This window comes from Strongylocentrotus purpuratus, unplaced genomic scaffold (assembly GCF_000002235.5).
Source record: "Strongylocentrotus purpuratus isolate Spur 01 unplaced genomic scaffold, Spur_5.0 spur5_scaffold_20, whole genome shotgun sequence".
In the NCBI taxonomy this organism is placed as follows: Eukaryota; Metazoa; Echinodermata; class Echinoidea; order Camarodonta; family Strongylocentrotidae; genus Strongylocentrotus; species Strongylocentrotus purpuratus.
This window is the reverse complement of record NW_022145606.1, coordinates 32,899,761-32,915,627: the sequence shown is the minus strand read 5'-3', so window position 1 is coordinate 32,915,627 and position 15,867 is coordinate 32,899,761.

The following is a 15,867-nucleotide window of genomic DNA, read 5'->3' as shown; positions in this document are numbered from 1 at the left end:
CACTGAAATGTACTTCAGTCTAGATATCAAAGGAGATTTATAACGACTTTCCTATTGTAAAGGTCTTTCATTAAAAATGCACACGATTTACATTTTATGAACGATATATCGAACGGGACATCTCTGGACTGTACACTAACATGATCAAAATCATTGGGATTCTTCTTAAATTAACACAATCTAGCAAACATTAGGATAAGAAATTTGAATCTTCATATTATGATATAAATTGCAATATGTATTGAAATATGAAATATGCCATATGGGACAACTTGTTTAATTTCATACATGCGCCTGTACTGAAATACATATGCAAAGACTTTGAGCCCTATTTTTTCTTGCTTTATGGATGTACAGCAGCTAGACCTCATTATTGACTTATACTCAACATTCCTGAGTGAAAATGTATATCTAATATTGGGTGAAAGTAATAAGTGCATTATTGTAACATATGGGTCATGTCCTGTACAACATGAAGTATGTCATACGGGACAATGTTGATTAATATGGAATGAAGTAAATCTCACAACCTTATATCATTTTATTATTATTACACGTCCCCCCCCCCCCCTCAATTTTTCGGGGGGGGGATCGTCCTCGCATATTATTCTTCAAAATGTACTAGTAAATATTGTAGAAAATCTGTATTCCGTTGGTATCACGTAAGCACAGTTTACACTGTATGTTTACAAGATTAAGACAAAGATCAGTGCTTAAAAATGAATATTCCACTTGCTCTTTTTTAGTAAGGAGTCACTACAACAAAGTCTTTATTTTGCCAGACTGATATTTGCTATTTCAACCCCCATAGCGATATCAATATACATGTATATGACGGAGCCTAGGCAACTAATGGGAAATAGATATCCCATTCATGGCCAAGCTCCCTACTTACTAAAATGTACCTACTAAACTGATATTTATAACCCTTCGGACTGCACACTAATTACCGGCAAAGTAAAAGTAAAGCGTGAAAAAGAATATATTGCTTGGTTTTATACTATAGTTTTGCTAAGGAATGTAATTTTGTAATACAACCAAATTTCAAACACCTGTGAGGGGGTAGTCACTGCCGTCACCTTCGCCCCTCTCGTTCACGATGCTCCCTCGTCCCTCTCATTCGATACCAGGGGTTTACAAATGTTGCTGAAATAACATGATTTTCCTGGATTTTTTTCTCACTTTTTTGTAAATTCAACTTTTGTATGCGTTTATTGCAAATGACAGAAAGAAAGAAAGAATAGTAACCTGCCAGTGTCATAAATGAGGTATCAAGGTATGTCCATCTGACCGTAATTAAATACCTAAACCCCCTGAGTTTGCGGGGGCTCTACCCCCTGGACCCCACGAGGGGGCCTAATGCGGGCCCCTGGATGCTCATCTGACCGTAATTAAATGCCTACATCCCCTGATCATCCGGGGGCTCCGCCCCTGGAACTCCACGCAAACTTAAGATCCACTCGCTTCGCTGGCTAGGCTCTAATTGATCATTATTACTCTAGCCCCCCCCCCCCCCGCCCCCACTTTGAAAAAAACGTTCCGTGGGGCGGACATGTAACATATAAGGGTGGTGGTGATGCGGATTTTTTCTTTTCTTCAGCCCCCCCCCCCCCCAAAAAAAAAAAGGTTTGCTCATTACGCCACTGGTCCCTCGCATTTCGTCCCCTCCCCGGTCACGAAAAGAATTCACCGTCCCTGCATACGGGGAAATATGGCTGTAATGGCTTTGTCAATATCGGCCAAGTCCAGAATCTGATAGGTTCTTAAATGTGATCTCTACCATATTCCCTACACTTGCTGCAAGCCACCAAAGATTTTTTTTCGGCGGGCGTAGAAATTCGGGGTTCACGTTATCTCTGGCTTGCAGGAAGTAAGGAAGATCGCGGTGGTGGAGATTATAAGAAATAAAATCGACCAGATTCTGGATGATATCGACCCGAAGTCCGCAATCTAATGAGATTACATGGTGCCCTAGGTGATGACCCTGATAATTGATGCATAGTATTTGTAAATTTGCATAGAATTGTTATGTGCAATAATATAATAAAGTGTACTATAATATGATAGCGTAATATAATAGGTTTTTTCCGGCAAATTTTGTGGTTTCTTCAGCCATTTTAGAAAACCGTTCCCACAATTTAAAATTCAAAAAAAACATTTTCGGCGGAGCCTGTCACTAAAAATTGTACTTTGGTCATTCAGTTTAGTTTATTGGCCATTCAAATTTATTTCGTTTATCGTTTGTACCAAGATTCATTTAAATTAAGCGGCACTTGTGGAAAGATGATCTCGCGCATTCAGATCCGTAAATGGGCAGTCAAATTCGTACTTTGTTCATTTAAACTAACATGCTTGTTGCTTATATGTTTGTTTTTTTCTTTGAAATTCCTTACCAATGTAATGATTTTAATTTATTCCATACCATTGTACATATTATGCGCTTTAAGTTCCCTTGTTGTGTTCGGTTCTATTATACCTAGATCGGATGCGTCAAAAATTGCAAACAATTAGAACAAACAAAACACGTTGTTTGTGGGGAGGGGATTGGAATGTTCATGGTAGGCGTCATTCCTTGGAGACAGGAAAGAATAGTCTAGCTACCAGTCGACAGACTGCATGATACAAAGTTATAAGCGATGTTTCCTTTCAAAATGTCAAAAATTACGAAATTGTGTACAATGATTTTAATATTGCTCATGCAATACACTTTGAAGCTATATAACAAAAAAGTCCCCCGAAAATACGAATAACAAAAAAACATAATTATCCTATGAACGTTAACCCATCCCGCCCCCTCTCCCTATCTAAAATACCGATAAAATATCCATTAACTCTATAGGTAAACTAACAATTAAATCGAAATTATTAAAATCATTTTCACAAATGTATAATGCAAAGCAAATTTATATAAATCCTTGCTGTATGTTTGCATTATACCAACGCATTATTGTTCCCAAGTATTTGTTCTTTGTACACGGAAAAATAATTGTTGCAATAGTCACTAGACAAAATAAGGCTTTATGTTGTAGCGCAATCAACCTTTGAAGTAGTGTTGTCTTTCAAAGTACAGCCATGACACTCATGCCTTTATAGTTTTCAAAATATAGTAAGAGACCAAAATTATATTCCATTCCCTTCCAGTCCCTTTATATCCCCCCCCCCCCCCATTAATATGTCAGTGGCCACAAAAAATTATGATAGTATATCCTTTACATAATGACTTTTGGCATTCTTTCTCTACAAAATAATATCGTATTCTTTCTTTCTGTGAGTTCTCGTTTAAATAAAATTGCTCACCTCCCTTGAGCAGGCACCAGAGGCAAGCTCTGTGTAAAACCGTACGTCAAAGCGATTGTGATGTAGCGTCAAATCCTTCAGTCTAGGGAGGTTGTTCAAGAATCTTGCCAGATTACGTAGTGCATGCTCATCGAATATTTCCATCGATTCAAGTGATAGTCGTTCAATCTATAATGGCGATGAACACATGTCAAACTTTTTTTTCTTTCTTTTCAATAACTCTCATACAGTCATGTACACAAACAATAGAATTATGTATAGGAATTCCAATTAAAATGCAAAATTAATCAACAATAACAATTTGTTTTCTTCTATGAATATCAACTAGAGAATTACTAAATTATATGGAAACGTTTGCTTGGATTTGTCTCATAAAAGAAGTTGACCACGAACTAACTCCCACACAGTGTTGAGTGCAGGGGTCGTGGGCCACTGGCTTCATCGGGCAGGTAGTTCCATAATGTGAATGGGTGAATTCTGACAACAATATGCAACCAATCAAAACAAGTTTAATACCAGAAGAAAGCTAACGATTAGTATATTCATTAGCCGCTCACCCCAAAGCCGCCAGACCACAAATAAACAGTGGGGGTATGCGAGAGCAGCCGAACTGCAATTGAAACTCGCTTTTTTGCCCTTCTCCACGCAAAAAGAGACTGGATTACTATGTTTTTTTTACGACAAAAGTACAGAGAAATTGCATATTATTTCTTTATTTTATATATTTCAAAAAGTTACCAAAGTGACTCCCGGGCATCCTAATGTTAGAAAGTAACGAACTTTTTTTAAACTTCACTTTTTATGCAAAAATGCTCATTTGTTCTACGCACGCAAGTCAGATTGAGCGGATGTCACAATGTTTCCATATGAATATAATATTTCCTTTCGTAAAGAGCGATTTGAACATTAACAACTAAAGTTTGTACTATCCCATTCCATAAATGCGGATAATAAAAGAGAAATATATTGTAAAGATTTGACCAACTAATACATTGTAAGAATGTCTGGAGAGGGCCGTTGGAATCTATGTTTATGGGAACAAAACAATGCCTTGCAACCCCCCCCCCCCCCCCCCCCCATTTTCAATCAACCTTTGAAGTAGTGTTGTCTTTCAAAGTACAGCCATGACACTCATGCCTTTATAGTTTTCAAAATATAGTAAGAGACCAAAATTATATTCCATTCCCTTCCAGTCCCTTTATATCCCCCCCCCCCCCCCCCATTAATATGTCAGTGGCCACAAAAAATTATGATAGTATATCCTTTACATAATGACTTTTGGCATTCTTTCTCTACAAAATAATATCGTATTCTTTCTTTCTGTGAGTTCTCGTTTAAATAAAATTGCTCACCTCCCTTGAGCAGGCACCAGAGGCAAGCTCTGTGTAAAACCGTACGTCAAAGCGATTGTGATGTAGCGTCAAATCCTTCAGTCTAGGGAGGTTGTTCAAGAATCTTGCCAGATTACGTAGTGCATGCTCATCGAATATTTCCATCGATTCAAGTGATAGTCGTTCAATCTATAATGGCGATGAACACATGTCAAACTTTTTTTTTTTCTTTTCAATAACTCTCATACAGTCATGTACACAAACAATAGAATTATGTATAGGAATTCCAATTAAAATGCAAAATTAATCAACAATAACAATTTGTTTTCTTCTATGAATATCAACTAGAGAATTACTAAATTATATGGAAACGTTTGCTTGGATTTGTCTCATAAAAGAAGTTGACCACGAACTAACTCCCACACAGTGTTGAGTGCAGGGGTCGTGGGCCACTGGCTTCATCGGGCAGGTAGTTCCATAATGTGAATGGGTGAATTCTGACAACAATATGCAACCAATCAAAACAAGTTTAATACCAGAAGAAAGCTAACGATTAGTATATTCATTAGCCGCTCACCCCAAAGCCGCCAGACCACAAATAAACAAGTGGGGGTATGCGAGAGCAGCCGAACTGCAATTGAAACTCGCTTTTTTGCCCTTCTCCACGCAAAAAGAGACTGGATTACTATGTTTTTTTACGACAAAAGTACAGAGAAATTGCATATTATTTCTTTATTTTATATATTTCAAAAAGTTACCAAAGTGACTCCCGGGCATCCTAATGTTAGAAAGTAACGAACTTTTTTTAAACTTCACTTTTTCATGCAAAAATGCTCATTTGTTCTACGCACGCAAGTCAGATTGAGCGGATGTCACAATGTTTCCATATGAATATAATATTTCCTTTCGTAAAGAGCGATTTGAACATTAACAACTAAAGTTTGTACTATCCCATTCCATAAATGCGGATAATAAAAGAGAAATATATTGTAAAGATTTGACCAACTAATACATTGTAAGAATGTCTGGAGAGGGCCGTTGGAATCTATGTTTATGGGAACAAAACAATGCCTTGCAACCCCCCCCCCCCCCCCCCCCCCTTTTTCAGATAATCCTCAGTCCAAGTCTCTGTGAGGATTCTTCATACCTTTGACGTCTTGACTTCACTCTCCAAGGTGCCATAGAAGTCGTCATGGAACGCCGTGCCATTGAGTTCCAATGCTGTTAATGCTGTAGATGAGCAGATGACGTCTGCCAGGTCACGGGAAACTGTCGGACCGCATGATCTTCTACTCACTATCAGAGTTTCCTGTGCATAAAATAAAATGTGCTAATACAAGTTCTGTACGTCTAATTATTTTTGCAATAGTTTGTTGGAAAAGTAACATCAACATTTATAACACAGCTAGAGTGTCATTAAACTAAAAGAAAGAATCAATTCCATGTTTTTCCTCATGCATTCATTTCTTCCATGAAGAAGAGGTATAATTTCAGACTCATCAATTAAAATGGGTCGGTTGCATTTCTTTGATTGTTCCCGAACAATGTTCCGGAAGCACATATACAACCAAAATAATATGTTTTTATAAGATGGGTAGAAGAATCCCTGCAATTTGATTGGTCAATTACCATGTAATTATTTTTACTGGATGCACGCGATATCGGCGATCGATACCACCGATATCCTTTTTTTATAATAATTCTCTATTTTTTTTATATTTTTATTTTTTTTAATAATTTTTTTTTTTTTTATAAATTTTTATTTTTTTAATGATTTTTTTGATAATTTTTTTTTTTTTTTTTTTTTTTTTTTTTTTGGGGGGGGGGGGGGGGGGGGGTAATCATTATTTGTTTTTCGAGTTTTTTTATAATTATAATCTGTTAAAAAAAAGAAAAAAATCTATAATTTTTTTTTTTAGTTCAGTTTACAGTTTAATGTGCACTGACAATTTTTTTTTTTTTTTTTAATTTCATGATAAGTTAAAAATCATGCGTCCGGTAAAAAACATCAACGGACGCATGATTTTGCCATGCATCCGGTAAATCTGTAAAATAACCAAATTTCGTATTTTTGACAATTTTTGGGGCCCCATCTTATAAAACAGATGATGCACAGGTTTAATTCGTGGGTCGGTGGAATTGTGTGCACGCGGTACCTTTGAATTTGGTCTAAAACCATTCAAATGTACCTTGTGCACACAATCCCTACCGACGCACTCAAACCTGTACATCATTTGTATAATGGCAAATGGATTTCCAAAGGAAAAAAATCTCGAAAAATGAATCATGTATACATGTAATAAAATATGATGTTTTATTATAATCATGTTACAATACTGTCTCGTTTTAAGTTGTGGCATTCTTGAGCAATTGTTAAAATCTCGACATTATTATCTTCACCATTATGAAGAAATATCCAGACACAGTGTGCGCTGACATGTTGTCGTTGATTTCTAGTGACTTTTGTTTTGCAAATATGTACTATCCGACCATTTTCGTCATTCGTTTTTATTTAAGCAGTTATTTTAATTTTGTTCGTGATTTTTGTATGATACATAAAATGAATTATTTATACAATTAAATATTATTTTTATTATTTCATTTTACATTACTTTTTCGGTTGTGGAATTTTCGAGCAACTAATCAAATCTCACCATTGTTAATTTTTCCATGAGGAAAAGATATCCAGACACAGTGTGCGCTGACATCTCGTCGTCGATTTGTAGTGACTTTTGTTCTGCAAAGAGGTGCTGTCCGACCACTTTTGCCGCATCTCCATCATACGCTTCGAAGGTGACATCCACTAGAATATGTCTATACAAATGTCCAATTTGAATTAGCCGGCTAGTGACATCAGTAGCGACGTTCTTCGTTTGAGATGCAGTAAAGTATAGAAGGTAGCGAAACTCTTCTGCTCTCTGAATCACATAATTCATATCCTGTTCAAACTGCTCGTGATCAGACTCAAAAAGAGAGGCAAGATAAACACCGGCGAGGTATTCCTGGAATAACTTGTGAGGGAAGAAGACATTTGCTTTCACAAGATTCGTCAACTTTGTATGTCTATCTTGTCTACGAACTAACCGAATTTCATGACTGAGTACTCCAACCTTACAGCATGTCTCCATTGATTCTTCACAAGAACTGAAATCAACTTTTTCAAAAACTAATTGCTTGTTCCTGATGCCATGTAATGCAATTTTCCCAATTTGTGAGAAACAAAAGTCGAGCTGCGTATAATGTGTAACAGTTTCTATATCAAGATCTGTGACCTGCTTGGAAACGTAGTGGTCTTTCAGGGATATGATGATTTCTTTGAAAAGCTGAGAAAATGTCTTTAGTCGGCTAATTATTTCTCGTTTCTTGCTATCAGAATCCCGCCATAACATACAAAGCATTGCGATATAAATTGGAAAGGGAGCCATATTTTCTTGAATTACATCATTATCTTCAATGATTTTGATCAAATCCCGACCTGCCGAAGAGTCGTCTGCAAAATATTTGTTGATGTAGATTGAAATATGTTTTTTATCAAATCCGGCCACGGCAATAAAAGCATAAGTTTTCATGAAATTTGCGTTTGATTTGATTTGGTCTGCTTTCCAAGGCCGTGTTGTAACGAGGACCCTACATTCCTTGAACTTGTCCGACCCGATTATCTTAGCAATGTCGTTCCCTTGTTTGACAAGATCACCGTCGTACTCATCCAGCCCATCAAGTATAATGAATACCTTCGAGGGATTAGCCAATATGTATTCATCGATCTGGTGTGGTTGTACCGAGTTACTATCTGAGAGATATGTCTTTGCGATATCCCCTACTGTTTGATTCCTTTCGATGTCACGCAGAGGAATAACAAGAACCCAGACAAACTCTTGAAAATCGTCAGCTTCATTCGTCCAGTCCCATGCCATCTTGGTACAAAATGTTGTTTTACCTGCTCCACCTTCGCCTTCAACCATGAGACGTTTTGGTAGTTCCCCGTTTACCTTTGTTTTGAGAAGTTCCTTGTAGTCTAAGAGTATCTTCTTCATCGTTCCCTGTTCGTTTCTGAGGAGAACTAGGTCAGTATAAATCCTTTCGAATTCTAAAACTAAGCGGAAGTCAAGTGGATCTGTCTTGATCTTGAACAAATTTGTTCGGTAGTGAGTTTTGAAATCATCCCCACAACGGGTAACCTGTTCAGTTGTGAGAGGATCTTTTTCGCTCGCCATGGACACTGGTGGAAAAATTATCATAATGACGCGTTATTTGTCTATACTGTATCACCCAAACAACATTTGATGTTTAGGGTGTGTCTTATGTACGTCTTCGCAGTTCAATTTCGTTTTGTTTTAGTAATGTACAGATCAAAGACAAATGAGGACAAAAATGAACATTTCACAATTTACAAGATCATTTCTTTGAATTAGGATAATATATAGGGTGTAAATAGCAAAATTCACACTGTTTAAAATGTCATACATGAATGTGCAATTTTGCTTTCTGATGTAACTTTTGTTATAAAGGACAGTCTAATCACCATTTTGTTTTAAATGATGGTTTTAGTATCTACTGTTTTTAGTAGCTATCAATAAAGGAAATTCGAAATGCAAACTTTCGGAGTGAACTATCGGTTTGTGTTATTTCACCTGACACGTGATTACATAAATAGGCCCCTGCACATTTAGCGATTAAATACACGATACTCCAGTCTAGTTTTCAGCATACTATATACTAAGAAACCGAAAACGTTGAATCATGTAATTAATTACCACTGATCTGAGACGAATTAAAGTGGAGCAACTTATAATTACAAAGACACTGCCAACATACGAAATCAATGTAACTCAACTCATTCGAGTTATAAGATATTAAAAGTGATGCTTACCAGTTGGAGCTGTTTCTTGCGGGAGATAACCAACTGTTGGAAAAATTGGCACAATCGTGTGTGTTTTTTCTTACTTGTTATTACTTTGTTATTTGATGATGTCCTTGAACAATGTTATAACACTTCAGCGAATATTTTTCCCCCAAATGTTTTAAGAAAATATATGTACTGGGAACTGGGAAGGAAATTCTAAATAATTTAGCTAGTGGTAATACACAATTGTTCTGTAAACATAATACAAACAGCAACGCCGTTACATTCCACTATTCCCATGAAGCCATAAACGTTGCATATTAGATGTTGCTTGTAAGTATCGGTTTGTATGGTGATGTAGATATACAGTAGGCTTGCGGGTGCACCATGTGAGGGGGTAGGATTGGGGAGTCCTGAAATTGACTGTTGGTAATCTTTCTTCAGCTTATATTTCTAATGAGAATTTTAGAGCCGGTAGGAGAGGCTTAGTGTTTCGAATGAGTCGACTATCCTTTTTCAGGACTACACATAGTCAAGAAAGATTACCAACAGTCCTTGTCAGGACTTCCTAATCCCCCCCCCCCCCCCCACCCTCTCTCTCTCTCTCAAGGTGCAACCGTAAGCCTACTGAATATATTGCATATTCTTTGCCGTAAATATCAAGTGCATCTCATTTTCCTTCTCACCTTAAACGTGAATTTGATTCATTTTTACCCATAGTTTAAATGCTCTTTATGTTCTTTAAAAAAAGAGCTTTCGGTTTGGATTTTTTAGAATGCATAAAAAGTAAAATATTAATAGTTGTTTTTCCTGGGAAGTCATATCAAATTTGTAAACAAACAGTCTATACATTTTTTCATTAGGCTACATGCCAAAAGCACGATTATAAAGCGGCAAAACCTACATGAAAGTTTTGAACACTACCCACTACCCACTACACTACTGAAATGTTTCCCTGACCTTTCTATTTCTACACCAATAGGTTAATCATATCATTCATTGGAAAATATGATACATTACGATCAATAGGAGTCTTAAAAAAAGTGAAATCCATGGTAGTTGTGCCTTTGAATTTCCAATTTTCTTCAGGATTTGTAGAGGAAGACACCTGCAGTGTCTTATTCTTGCATTTTGGCTTTAACAGTTACCTTCCCCATTTGTCAGCTTATATAGTATGCTTGCCCCCAAGGAATTGACAATAATGCATGAATAATAAACATAATTTAATTAAATCCCACAGAATATTATTTAATACCATGAAAGAGCCGTTAAAATGCATTTCAATGAAACAATAACTTTACCTCCGGATAATTTGTCACCGAGTGCGTCCAGGTTAACAACACGAAGCGCCGCAGCAATGCCATTACGACAATTTGTGCCATCTCTCTGTTTGTTCTTCCATTGACAGAAGATCTGAATAAGTGATTCTGTGAAATCCCAGTGACGTTTGTCAAGAATGGTTTGGCTCTGATTGTAAGACACACCAAGTGCAATGCACAACTGTGTGTATTTCGATGAAGGAACGTCGTACGCCAGGTTTACCAGTTCTTGTTCTTGAATATTCGCTGATCTGAGTAAATAAGAAATTGGGAAGATAACCTGAATTTGTTTTTGTGTGTCTACTGATCTGTTTAAACAAGAAACCTGTAACAATGAGTACTCTTTAAAAAAATAAACATATGGAAAAATGAACAAAATCATGAAGCGGTATATCTAAGCGTTACGTGCAGCGAGTAGGAAGTGACCCAACTAGTGTTTTCGAATGGTTTCACTCTGCTATCAAAAGTTACTTTAATATAGAAGGGGTGAGATCTCTAGAAGCTAAAACTATTTTTCTTCCAGTCCCATTAGGATCCATTTGGGTCTTTTATGGCCGCTATTTTCTATCTTTGAGCGTTTCATTTTTAACAGATTTTTGAATTTATACTGCAATTTGGCATGGCTGAAAGCCGGAACAATGGAGCCTGTATTATAAGGCCAATAATAATAATTATGATAATGATAACGATGTATTTATATCTAGCAGTTTTCATCTACATTATCGTTTATGTTATTAACAGAAGAGGCGATCTTTGACACATTTTTTGAAGGCATTGAGAGATACCTCTTAAAGAATCACTTTTCATACAAAGAGATGTTTAAGAAAATATGGTATTCCAGTGGATGGACGTTTGCGGTTAACAGAAACCTTCGTTTGATTGTGGTAAATCACCAAGAGAAATGGTACAATAAGAAACCATCGGATGTCTTAAGTCCTGCCCCTCCTCTCCCTCCATCCCCCCCCCCCAACAAAAGAGCAATGCGTCTACCTATCGAATGGACCTGGATTAGACTCTACATCTCCAGCCTTTACCAGGATCATCTCAGGGAGGCAGGTGCTCTCTTGCATGACAGGGTCATCAGTGATTCCTTTCAGGCTGTTTTGAATCTGACTGGAAATACTGTGTTTTCCGTTTGAAAGAACCTATACAAATTCGTGGAATGGTTAAATGAATCTACAATTAGTATGTGCATTTATAGTCTATCGTAACTCAAGAAAGTAAATATGAATATATGGACAACGAAATATATTTCTAATTTTGAAGTAGAAAGTGAAAGTTTGTCTGATCTGATAACATTTCTCAGTACTACAACATACAGTGTAGAAGTTGAGAATTGTTTACATGCATTTCTACATATATTTATTTCTTTACTTGCCTGCAAACATGTATTTGGTGCGGCAAGGGGTGATACAAATGTTTGTTTGTTATTACAAAAGAATGAAATCCGAGTCGATGAATATCACCTCGTGAAAATGGATACATACTCTTTGGATTCCGGATCGTATGGTATATTCTGCCTGTGCGATGTTCACTTTCATGGGTTGATTGTTGTTGTCTTCAGTAGGAGCTCTAGATGGAGTGTTGTTCTCTTTAATACCAGATCCATTTGTAGTTTTGCTGTCTTTGAAAGCAGATTCACTTGTTGAGTTGTTGCCTTTGATTGGAGATTCAGTTGGAGTGATGTTCTCTTTGATGGTACGTTCAGATGGCGTGTTTGTCTCTTTGATGGCGTATTTAATTGTAGTGGTGTAGTCTTTGGTGGTAGGTTCAATTAGAGTCTTGGTGTCTTTGAGGGTAGATTCATTTGAACGGTTGTAATCTTTGATGGTAGATTCAGTTGTGGAGTTTCTGTCTTTGATGGTTGATTCAGTTGGAATGTTGTTTGCTTTGATGGTAGATTCAGTTGGAATGTTTTTCTCTTTGATGGTAGATTCAGATGAAGCGCTGTTCTCTTTCATGGTAGATTGAGTTGGAGTGTTGCTGTTTTTAATGGTACATTCAGTTGTAACGTTACCGCCTTTATTTGCAGATGCATCTGTATAGTTGTTCTTTTTTATGGTCGATTCAGTTGGAGAGTTGATGTCTTGTATAGTAGACTCAGTTGTAGTGGTGTTTCCTATCATTTTAGATTTAGTTGCAGTATTTTTGTATTTAGTGATCTTTCTCTTTGATATTTTTCTCTTTGATAGTTTATCTTTGATGGCGATGCTCTCTTGTAGGGTTGATTCGGTTACAGAGTTGTTGTACTTGATGGTAGATTTAGTTGTGTTCTTTGTTTTAATGGTAGATTCAGTTGATTTGCTGTTGTTTTCGATCGCAGAAGCGCTTTTTTTGTTCATGGTAGATCCAACCGAAGTGTTGTTCTCTTTGATGTGAGATTTGTTTGCGCTGTTTGTTTCTTTGGTGGTTTGACTCCATGATAGCTTTCTCGTTGATGATTTGTCTTTGGGTGTAGATGGAGTGCTGCTTTCTTTGATGATAGATTCAGTTTTAGTATTGTTGTCTTTGATTGTAGATTCAGCTGGAGAGTTGTTATCTTCGATGGTAGATTTAGATCGGGCGTTGTTGTCTGTAATAATGTTCGATTTACTTAGAGTTAAGTTTGCTTTGATGGTAGATTCAATTACAGTCTTTTTCTCTGTGGTTGTTTTTCTCTTTGATGTTTTTCTCGTTGAAGGATTGTCTGTAATGGTAGAGGGAGTGTCGATATGGCATTCTTTTGGAGCGATGTTCTCTTTGGTGTCGGATTCAGTTGGAGTGTTGATGTCGTTGATGGTAGATTTAGCTTTTGCGTTCTCATCCCTGATTAGCACTAGATTTTCTTGCAAGTCCTCATTGTAGTTTATTACGTATGGCAAACCACAGCAGGCCAAACTGCAGCACACGATTATTATTATCATGAGACATATAATCCTCCAGGAAGATTCACTACAGTAACTCCACTTCAGAAAGGCCTTGTAACTCGCTAGCAAATTTGAAAAATCAAATAAAAAGAAGAAGATCAAGGATAACATTAAAGAGAACAACCACAGCAACAGCGTGAAGAAGGCAGGGAATGTATATTCATCTCCAATTGTAGATTCACTTCTACCCGTCTCCTCTGTGTGAGAATCATTTGTGGTGTCGGTATTAATGATATTAGATTCATTTTGGGCATTGTCCACTTCCACACTCAAGTCGTTTGGCCTGGACTCGCATTCATCTTCTAATTTGTCTTTCTTTTCAAGGAGCCTCTTTTGCAATAACTTCAGTCGCCGGATTCTCTCCATCAGCAGCTTTTCTTTTCGCTCTGTTATAACATACTCCCTGACCGAATGTACGAATCTTCCTATCCTCACCCGCCATTCACCAAGTGAAACAGGCATGTTGGATTCGTATGTGAATCAAGCTTCTACTGAAGTGGTATTTCGTTACCTAATGACAAGAAAAGAGATATAAAATACGAGTTAAACTTATCAATTATTTTTTTTTAATGACAAAAGAACAGTGCAATTCCTTTTTCTCACCTATATAACCGACCATATCAGTTTAGTATATATGATGAATGTATTAGTTGATAGCCCTACTAGAGCTTGAATCAGATAAATTTGAAATAAAATGATATATGCATATATAATTCAGCTTCCAGTTAGGATATTAATGTAATACTATAATGCGAAAGGAAATGTGAGAATAATGGCTTTATAGACCTTTGCGTAGACATTTGTTTTACAGCAGTTTCTTTTTACCTCTACAAACATTTCCAAAAGGGAAAACAGTTATTGGCAGCGTGGCCCATTTCGTTTTATTGTGTTACGTTAATGATTTACATGTATTGATCTGAAAAAAAAACAGGTATGATCTTTGTACAACAAGGGTCATGTTTTAATTTTATATGGTTATGTGTGTGTTTTGTAGGAACCCCCCTCCCTCTTTGTTGTTTTGTTTTTATAAAAAAAAAAAAATTAAACAAATTGTGGTAATGGGTGGCCCAAAAAAGCTGACCTTACCCTCCCCTCCCCCCCCCCCCCGAAACGAAATATCGATCGGCCAAATTTTCGGACAAACACACAACAAAAAAAAAAATGTGCTGTTACCCCCCTCCCCCCCCCCCTCCATAGTTGATATGCGTATTGAAATGGAGGGGGGGGGGTAATTAAGCCAACAAATTATTGTTTATATTTACAAGAATTAAACCTTCTTTTTAAATGATCGGGAGTCCTTTCTCACATTTGGTTATAGTAATAGATCTTTAACACGAAACAGGAAATAATATTTGTGCAGATTATGGCTTAGAAGATTGAACTTGTTATAAAGTGTGTGTGTATTCCCATACACCCATTTTTGTGTGCGCGGTGCATGCGATCTTCAGCAAGCTCCGGTTTATTGATAGCCCTAGTTAATTTCTATTCATGTCATTACAAAATGTCAAAGTAAATATCAATAATAATGTAGGCCTACTTCATAATCAGCGTTTTGTCTTCATTTCTTCCAGACAGGTTCTTTAGCAGTGTATTTGCATTTATAAGCTGAACTCAAATTCAACTTGAAGTAATATACAATTTGTATTAGGATTTTTAGTTGGTCAACTTGTATCCAGTATACGTTTTATTTAGATGCTCCATTTGTATGAACATCAATTTTTAAAAGATTATTAGGTCCTTGGTTATGGAGTAACCTTTCAAATCGTTCTCAGAACATTATATTCCGACAAAAAGATGTCCTGGATCATTTACTAACATACATGTGTACATAATCATTTTTAACACGAAAAACGCATCTGCGCGCTGTGTGTGTGTGCGTGTGTGTGTGTGTGTGTGTGTTTGTTTGTATGCGCGGGTTTGAGGAGGGCAAAAGAAATTATCAAAAAAATATTCTGAATGTTTGGTTAAAACTAACGAACGTGGTTATATGTGGACCATGGTCTATATACCTTTATAAATCTTCATAGTTTACCAAACAAAGTGTAAAAAGCGTTTGTAAACGAATATTACTACCACCTATTAGACATTAAGAAAAAAAAGTGCATAACAGTTTATAATAAACCAGCCAAAACGTGATTAAAAAATAGAGTTTGGCCGGCATTATTGGGTAA